The sequence below is a fragment of the Petaurus breviceps genome, unplaced genomic scaffold, assembly GCF_028583685.1.
Source record: "Petaurus breviceps papuanus isolate PSGF00001 unplaced genomic scaffold, PetGlider_PUasm1.0 188, whole genome shotgun sequence".
NCBI classification, from domain to species: domain Eukaryota; kingdom Metazoa; phylum Chordata; class Mammalia; order Diprotodontia; family Petauridae; genus Petaurus; species Petaurus breviceps.
Window position 1 is genome coordinate 24,236,645 of NW_027185804.1, and position 9,078 is coordinate 24,245,722.

Sequence of the window (9,078 nt, forward strand, 5' to 3'; positions counted from 1 at the left end):
CAATCCCTATTAGACACTTTGGGTCCCTAGAGCCCCTATTTCCCCTCAGGGCTCTAAGATTAAGTGGTAAGAGATGCCCAGATACTTTAACAAGACCAGAACAAGTCTCAGTCACCCAATCAGTCAAAATACTTAATTAAGTACAATATGCCCTTGGATGAACTGGACTAGTCATTTCCCATTTTTCCATGAGGATCCTAGAAAATCCCTGGAAGAGTTGTTGGCTGTTTCTGCATTAGGAACCAAGGACAGATTGGATGCCCAGAAAAAAAGTTCTTATTGAATAAAGGTACATTTTTTTGTTCACATTTACCTGTTTATTAAAATTGCTGTCAATGTTCATTAAAATAAGCCCTCCCCTGAAAATAAGCCCTCTGGTGTTTTTCTGTCCAAAAAAAAAATATAATAAGACAGTGTCTTATTATCGGGGAAACATGGTAGAAAGATAATCATCCAACTCCAATCTAATCCTAGAGCCCTGGGGTCATTTAAAGGTTCTGGGGACCCAAAGGGTCAGATGGGGATTGAGATAAGAGTCTCAGAGTATTTGCTACTCTAATACAAAGAGTGATATAGTCCCTACTCTCAGGGAGTTTATGGAGAAATTCAAGAGAGTACCATGGAGAGCTGAAATCCATTATTTTCCCTAGACCTTACTTGGCCACCTCTTTCCTGGCTAGCTTTTGTAGAGGTACCACTGATCAAAAGCAGAGATTCCTCTAGGAAAGAAAGCAAGCTGTTTTCTGTCTCCTGGATATCTAATGGGGGAGGGTACAAATAAACAGTAATATGGTCAGGTAGATAGGAGGAGGAAACCAGAGACTTGAATAATATGCAAACTGGATAATCAGCTTCTACATAGTTGAGAGTTGACTGTTCCTTATTAACTAATGGTAATGGGTGATTCCCTCCCATGTTCCCCTCTCCTCCACCCACTCTGTAACTCTCCTACAAGAAGGGAGTGATTCTAGGCCTAAAAGGAACTGACTTTCGTTGGGCCCAACCAGTGCTTGGCTTTTTAATTAAGAATGACAAGGAGCAGTGCCAAAGAGGGTTAGCGCTTAAGGTAATGAGAAAAGCAATTTGAATATCGAGTGGCAAAGCGAAAATAGAAATGGAAGTAAAGTCTTGGGGCCTGAGTTTGAATCCTGGATCTAATACTTATTATATGTGTGACCTGTCCACTTAATCTCTCTGGGTCTCAGGTTCCTTATCTGTAAAATGAGGCCCCTTCCAGTTCTGGTAAAAAGATCTCAAGAGAACACTTTTGTTGTCTGCTATAGCAATTTACATAGCCTTTAGGGGGTCAGAAATGGAAGGTCCAAAGAGAGACTGATCAAAACTCCCCTCATCAATAAGGAGTCCAATGAGAACCTTGGCTGGATAATTGGTGCTTTGGGATGCAAATATAAAGAATGGAAAAATCCTAGCCCTCAAGGAGCTTGTATTCGAATTCAGGAGATAACAAGACTAGAGGTTAGAATATACAGAATAATTATAAAGGGAATAAATATTCATATATGGAATGTAGTTAAGAACAAAGTAGTTTGGAAGGGAGGGGCTCATAGTTTGGAGAGCAAATCCAGAAAGACAGTGTAGAAGGAGGTATTTGAGCTGAGCCATGAAGAAAAAGGTTTCTATGAGTGGAGGTGAAGAAGGGGCATGAATGCCAGGTGGAAAGTGTGAACAGACACACAATATCTTATTAACAATTTTTTTCCAGAATTAATTTTTTCTCAATCTAAAAAAAATATATTTTATTTTTAATTCAGGTAACAAAACAAGCATTTCCATAACCCAGGAAAAAAGATGATTGCTCATGAAATTGCAAATCTACCATGTAGAATTTGGATTCCCTCTAAATAGACAACAGTTATCAAGTAAATCTTTTTCCTCCTTTTTTCTTTCCTCTCTCACCCCATCCTAGAGATGAGTACCAATAGACAGAAATAGGGATATGTACACACACACATACACATTCTCTATATACTTCTATTTAGCAATTCTTTCCCTGGATGCAGATAGCATCTCTCTTCATATGTCCTTTATTTTTAATTTGTGTATTTATAATAGTCAACCTTATAGACTATTCCTGATTCCCTGCGCCCCCCACCCCTTCTTTTTTTGAGAGAAAGGGGAAATTCTGATTGTTGTTTTTCTTAACCTGAAACAAAATGTCAAATCTTCCAGAGGTGGAAGACAGAGGAATTCAATTCTTTAGGAATTTTCCCCTTACATTTAGCTAAAATCATCTGAGACAAGAATTCATATGAGGTGAAAAAAGATCTGAGGATCTTAGTAGACTGCAAGCTCAATTCATATGCCATGAGTGGTGTGACTTAATAGTCAAATGATACTTATGGCAAGTCAAATGTGATCTTAGGCTGTATTGAGAGGTGTAGTATACAGATCAAGGGAGGTGATATCCCCTCTGTACTCTGCCTGAGTCTGATAACCTCTGAAGTATACTGTCCAGTTGTGGCAGCCATGTTGGAAGAAGACTCTGACAAGCTACAGCATACGGAGAAGAGGAGGAGATGGATCACACCAAGCCATAATTGGGTCAAGGACCTGGAGGTGCTTCGATGGGAGAAAAGAGAACTGGGGAGGTTGAACATAATGGCCTTTGAATATAGGGAAGGCACTTGGGAAGCAGAGGGGTCCCACTGGTACTGCTTGGTCCCAGAGAGCCAACCTGGGACCAAATGAGGAAGCCGATCAAAGGTGAAAGGAGAAGAAAATGAAATGGGCTTCTCCTAAGTGGATCAGATTAGTGTGTTAGACCTGGAGTCACAAAGACCTGAAGACATGTACTTTGTGTATGATGCTGGATAAGTCACTCACCTTTTCTCCCTCATTGCCTTGTGTGTTTGATTATGAGGTGTTTGGATTAGACCACTTCTTGGGTCCCCTGTAGCTCCAAATCAGAGGTTAATCTGTGTGTGTGTGTGTGTATTTGTGCGTGCGTGTGTGTGTGTGTGTGTGTGTGTGTGTGTGTGTGTGTGAGAGAGAGAGAGAGAGAGAGAGAGAGAGAGAGAGAGAGAGAGAGAGATGGACCCTTTTGGCTGAGTGGTGAAGCCTTCTCATAGTAAAGTTTTTAACTGTGTAAAATGAAAACAATTAAGAACATCTGCTCCAAATATATGCTAGCTCTGGTGCCCTTCACAAACTTAATGGCTGTGATCTTACTTGTGCTTTAGTTTCCTCAACTGAAAAAATGAGGGGGTTGGACTTATTGACCCCTATGGTCCTTCTCAATCCTCAGTCTATGGTCCTAGGATCCCGTTCCTCCCATGCCTTCAAGCAAAAAAAAAAAAATTGGTGGGGATGTTGTAGAGGATTCCTGACCAGGTCCAGGTTGGGCCAGCTGGGGGTCCCTTCCCACCAAGGCTCTCTGAGATCCTGATCCCTCAGAGTGAGCCTCCAGGCTGGAAAGAACAGTAACTGCCAGATCAATTCTTCATCCATTAACAGGTCTCTTCTCTTTCCCTGAGACAGTCATAACCTGGTCAGACCTGTTTTAGTTGAATACTAAAGTGTGAGCTCCATATGCAAATGAGCCCATGTTGGCTGTCCTTTATTTTACTGCATTAAGGCCCTTGCAGCCAATCAGGCGAGGGGGAAGTGACTTAGGGAATTCCCGGTTGGTGGCCTATTGCTTAACATCCTACAAAATGATTTAAAATTAATGTCCTATGCATTCATCTTCACTCTTATGAGGGCTGGGAAGTGATAACACCTAACACCCCACTAAGATTGACCATCACCTCTAGGAGCTAGTCTGTTTCCCTCTGCCCAGCTTTTTTACCAGACCCTGCTATTGGATTTCCCAACAGAATCTTTAGTTAAATGAGGTAAGTTGGATTGGGTATTTTCTCTCTCTCTCTCTCTTTTTTTTCAATGTTGAATTGTTAATACCTGAGTGAGTAGAGAAGCCTGTATTTTCTGGCTGGGACAGCCTGCCTGGAGCCAGACAACTGAGAAACTGAGATCTTTGGCCACTCACTCTCTCCCTGATGTCGGTTGGGACAGAAAATGAAACCCAGCTTACTTTTGGTTGGCTGCCTTTCTTAATCTCACTAAATGTGATTTCTCACTGGAACAGAGGTTCTTAATCTGTACTTTATGATTTTTTAAAACTTCAGTATAATTAGTTTCTTTTATATTTTATATTATTCATTTAAATCCATTTTTCTGAGAAGAGTTTCATAGACTGTACTGGAATACCAGGGAGCCTAGAACACAGAGCAAGTTTAGAACCCCTACTTGAGTCTCAGAGGAGGGGTTCGGCTGTTGAGTGTACTCGTGTGTGTCTTCTTCCCTGCTCCTGGACCCCCAAGGGGGGTCACTGTGAAATCCCAAAGTTTCTGCCCTTGACCTTCTGATGCAGCCCTAAGTTAGGGAATAAACAGACACGTAGAGCTAGCTACCGGCTTGCTGATCAGCTGCTCTGCTCTTAGCCTATGGTCCTGTTCCCTAGAGACGTCTCCTGTTTGTAATTTTCCTGACTTGGGCGCTTTCTGTAGGGAGGCAGCAACCCGCAGAACCTTGTTGTGGCTTGATGGTAGTAAATACCTGGAAATAGGAGATGGGGGGGGTGGGGGGAAGAAGGGAGGGAGTAGGGCAATGAAGAGATCCAAACTTCCTTTTTTTACTTTACGATGGAGATATGGGGTTAGACAGCCAGAAGAAACAGGTGGAATGGGGAAAGAGGCAGCCTAAAAAACCTCTCTATTGGGGTGCTGGTGGTAGGAGGGGAGTTGATGAGGGCAAAGAATCCAACCATATTGTGGGAGGTTTGACTGGCTAGTCTTTTGTTTATTTTAAGAAGGGACAGTGTTGTTGATGACAGGTGAGCAGAAGTGACTCAATAGCTCCTGAAGCCTTCCCAAGGCACTGAGCTCCTTGGTTCTGGATCCCAGGGGTGGGTGATAGATATATGGTCAGGTTATACTGAAGGACTGGAGGGACATTAGGGTTGGTCACTTGTAGGCAATATTAATGCTCCAGGAAGGGTCTCCAAAAGATTTAACCTGTTGCAGCTTCGGTTAGTAATTCCACAAGCTTTTTATTTATTATTTACTAGGTCATAGATACTGCACAGAGAGACCTTGTTGGAGTTGTGTGTTTGTGTTTTAAGATGGTCCAGGTGGCCCTATGAGTCTGAGTTCAACCCAATCGTAATTCATCTAATTGCTGTCTGAATGGTGCTGGTGCTATGGAAAGATTGTCCTGGATTTGGGGTCAGAACCTCTGAGTCCGAATTCCAGTTTGTCCACTTACTACCTGTATGGCTTTGAACAAATCATTTAATATCCCTGGATCTCAGTTTCTTCATCTGTAAAATGAGGGGGCTAGACCAGGTGACCCATTAGGTCTCTTGGAGAAAAAAAATCGAATGCAAGAACTGGACCCCTTTAGGATGGAGGAGAGAAAGGCTTATTTTTGAGTGTGTGGGGTGGGGAGTGAGATGGGAGATGTATTTAGAAATAGCCTTCAAGACCATGACAGGTTATTGTGAGGCCCTTGAGGGACTGTGTTCTACTTCTATTGTAGCTCCTGAAAGATTAAATGACTGGGGAAACAAGGATTTGAACTATTGAAGGTAGGAGTTAATTTATAGCAGAAAACCTTTAGCTTAGCTAGTAGAAAGAATTTTGCTAGTTACAAAAAGCTTTGAGATTCTGGGAAATATCATTTTGAAAGGTTATAAAATCTCCTCTAGGGAATACAATTCAATTGCATTCAATCCGAGAAATATTTATTGATCACCTGTTGTATAGAAGACATGTTGGTCAAAGCATTTAAAAGAAACAGACTCTTCCCTCAAGGAGCTTATATTTTATAGACTAGGGGTGGCAAGGGATATAATATGTCTACTGATCAGTAAATATAAAGTAATTTGAGGTAGGAGAGCATATTAGCTAACAACAGTAGGCATTTAATAAATGTTTGTTAATGGATTAACAACTGGGGGTGGTGTTTCAAAGATGAGCTGGACTAAAATGGAATTCATAGGACTACTGGGCTAATGCAGAAATAACAGAGGTCCCCAAAATTAATTGGGGTTCTTTTAGTTCATAAACATGAGCCAGGGATTAACTCCCAGGTTTGTCACTGTATTTACTGCACAGAGGAGCAAACAGCTGTTATGGGATACTTTAAGGTCCCAGATACGAGATCTAGGAACCATGGGCAAGGATTGCAGTGAGACAAATATATAGGAAAAAAATCCCCAAACCCAGCCACCTGGGGGGGGGGGGGAGGAAGAATCCCCAGCCACATAAGGAAAAAGTCTTCTCAAAGTGGAAAGGGCTGTCTCTGGGGAGGTAATGCGTCTTTGAGTCAAATGACTCTGATGACCATTTGTTGAGCATGACAGAGACTTCTACTGGGGCACAGGTTGGATGAGATGACCTCTAAGGTTCCTTCGGAGATTCGGTGATTCAGGAGAGTAAAAGAACTATGAATATCTCTGTGGGACAGGGTGTTCTGTGAGTTATCTTAACTTGCCATTTGGCTGGAGCAATCGTAATCACTCAATCTTGTATTTATAGTACATTGCAAGGAGCTCCCATTAATTTCCAGACTTTATCTAATCCATCTTCAAAACCGCCTTGTAAGCCAGTGGAGGGGCTGGGACACGTATTTAATTTATACTGTGCCCTACGGAGAACAAAATAAAGATAAGGGGAGATTAAAGTAATCCCCCCCCCCCCCAAGGTCATGGGATCGTGGGATGATTGATTTAGAGGGGACTTTAGTCCAACCCAGAAAGGCTAAGTTATGTACCCAAGGTCACACAGCAAATTGTAGGTATCAGTGGCAATTTGGAAAGCAGGACTAGGGTCCCATCAGAATTGTGATACTTCTGGTCAAAGGGTACAAAGAAAACCAAGTTATGGCTTGGATCCTAGCTATGGTGACCTGTCCACTCCTTCAGTTTGTTTTCTCTGGAAACTCGTTCCTGAGTAGAGGATTCAATTCAGTCCTCAGTTGCAGAATGAAGAATAGAAAGGCAGAATTGGAAGGGGCAGGGTGAGGTCATCTAGCCCACCCCTCTGCCCTCAGATAGCAGCATTTGGTTAAATCATCCCAAGAAGGTGTGATTTTTCAAGAACTCCTTTGGGGTGAAGGTTGAGGGTCTCCTGGAAGAGTGCAGAGCAGCCATGGTTTTAAGGGTCTGATGCCATTTCTGCTTGGACCTGGATTCTCTCTCCTGCCCCTCTAGCTAGGAGCTTCTTTGTATTCCTTGGCAATAAATTGGCTTGTTGAATACTTCTCTTTTATACTTTGCCATTGTGGGGCTCTGTGATATGGGCAAGCAAGCCAAAGTTTCCTTCTTGGCTAAAGAAAAGAATCGCTGTTGATGCAAATACAAAGTGCTTCTCGTGGTTGGGGAAAGGGTAGAGGGAGTTTGTAGGCTGGATTTGGAGTCAGGGGATGTGAATTCAAATCCTATTACTTATCTGGGCCTCAGTTTCCTCATCTGTAAAATGAAGAAGTGTGGACTAAGATTCCTTGCAGCCCCAGATCTCTGATTATGGGATTCCAAGGCATCCAGGACCTGAATGGTGGTATGGCAGGGAATTAGAGGGAGGGGAACAGCCCGCTCACTAAGTGCTTGTATAGTATAATATGTATTAAAGTCATATTGTTTTGTGTTAGGACAAGTAAAAATAATGAATAAATAATAATAGTAGCTCACATTTATATTAGCACTTTGAGGTTTACAAGGCACTTTATATCTGTTACTATCCCAATGGATCTTTAACTACCCTGGGAGGTATTTTATTCCCATTTCACAAATGAGGAAAGGCTAAGAGTACTTGAGTTGTCCAGGGTCACACAGCTGATCTTTGTCAGTAGCAGGATTCCTCTGGCAGTTTTTCTTGATTCCAAGGCCAGTGTAAGACCGCTAAGACCTCTGACTAAAGCTTCAATGAAACTTCTATCCTCTGCCATCTTGGGACTCCCCCACTCATCCCTGAGCCAAGTGGCAATTCTGCTGGAGTTTGTAGGCTGGGACATTCGCTCTCTGTGCTCTCTATGCAGCTTTCTGATTCCATGATTATGTTAGAGTAGGGAGTCTCGGGTTAGTGGACCAGACCTTGCAGTGCAGGTCAGTAGCTGACCTTTCTGGTTTCATATGAGGCCACTGTAGGCTGAGGCTAAGGGGGAGATGCCTCCAAAGTTCAGAGCTATGAGACTAATAGTCTTCACTGACTTTTTTTTAATTGGCATTTAATGGGGTTGAGGGGAGGTGGGTGAATTCAGTAGTTTTAGTCTGTGCAGCTATGAGAAACAATATTGGTTCTAGGGATGACCCTCCCCTGTGCACCCCAGTCCCAGGTGAGAGCCTCTGGGTGTGGAGTGCTGTATAAGTTGTCAGATCCAGTGGCTGTATTATTTATTTTGTTTTACTTAATAGCTTTTCTTTGTTACCATTGGAAGGCTCTTTGGGGTGGGGCATAGGGATGGATGGGAGGGGAATGGGGGAGGAATATATTCAGAAAAAAAATAGAAAAATACATACTTGTGTACTCTTTGACCCTGCAGATTGATTTATTAGTTTTGCTGAATTGTTGTTTTTCTTTTTAAAGTTCTTGGCTTACAAGGATGGCTTACTGGGTAGGGACAGGGGAAGGGATACATTCAGAAGCAAATGTGGTAAAAAGGAAACATATTAACAAAAAATTTTTAAAAGCCATCAGTGAAACTCTAAAATGGATGGCGAAGTAAACAAGTGAATAAAAGCTTGTTGACTTCCTAGTTAAGATACATTGAATTAGCCCTGTGCCTTTCTAACACCCAGTATCTTAGATGTAGGAATCTAGGCAAAAATATGAGTAGACGTGGAAGAAAATGATTGAAAATTGAGAAGAACTAAATTAGGATTGATGTCAGAAATGGAACGAACTAACACCCTGGAAGGCGATCCCATTGGAGGTCTTCAAGCAAAGGCTGGATCAGACATATGGGAGGGTAGAGATTTTGCTCAGGTCCAGGTTAGACCAGGAAGGCTCCTGTGTCATTTTTGCTCAGGTCCAGGTTAGACCAGGGGGGCTCTTGTGTCAT

At 42.3% G+C, this 9,078-nt stretch overlaps 1 protein-coding gene across 4 annotated transcripts in view; it reads left to right on the forward strand.

The window, feature by feature from the left end:
* The first annotated feature begins 3,709 nt into the window (after nt 1-3,709).
* EHF (ETS homologous factor) overlaps nt 3,710-9,078 on the forward strand; it is a 75,719-nt gene continuing 70,350 nt past the window's right edge. For all 4 annotated transcript variants that reach the window (XM_069091401.1, XM_069091399.1, XM_069091402.1 and 1 more), the window contains exon 1: nt 3,710-3,854. The gene's annotated coding sequence lies outside the window, so the exon portion shown is untranslated. The remainder of the gene's footprint in view (nt 3,855-9,078) is intronic.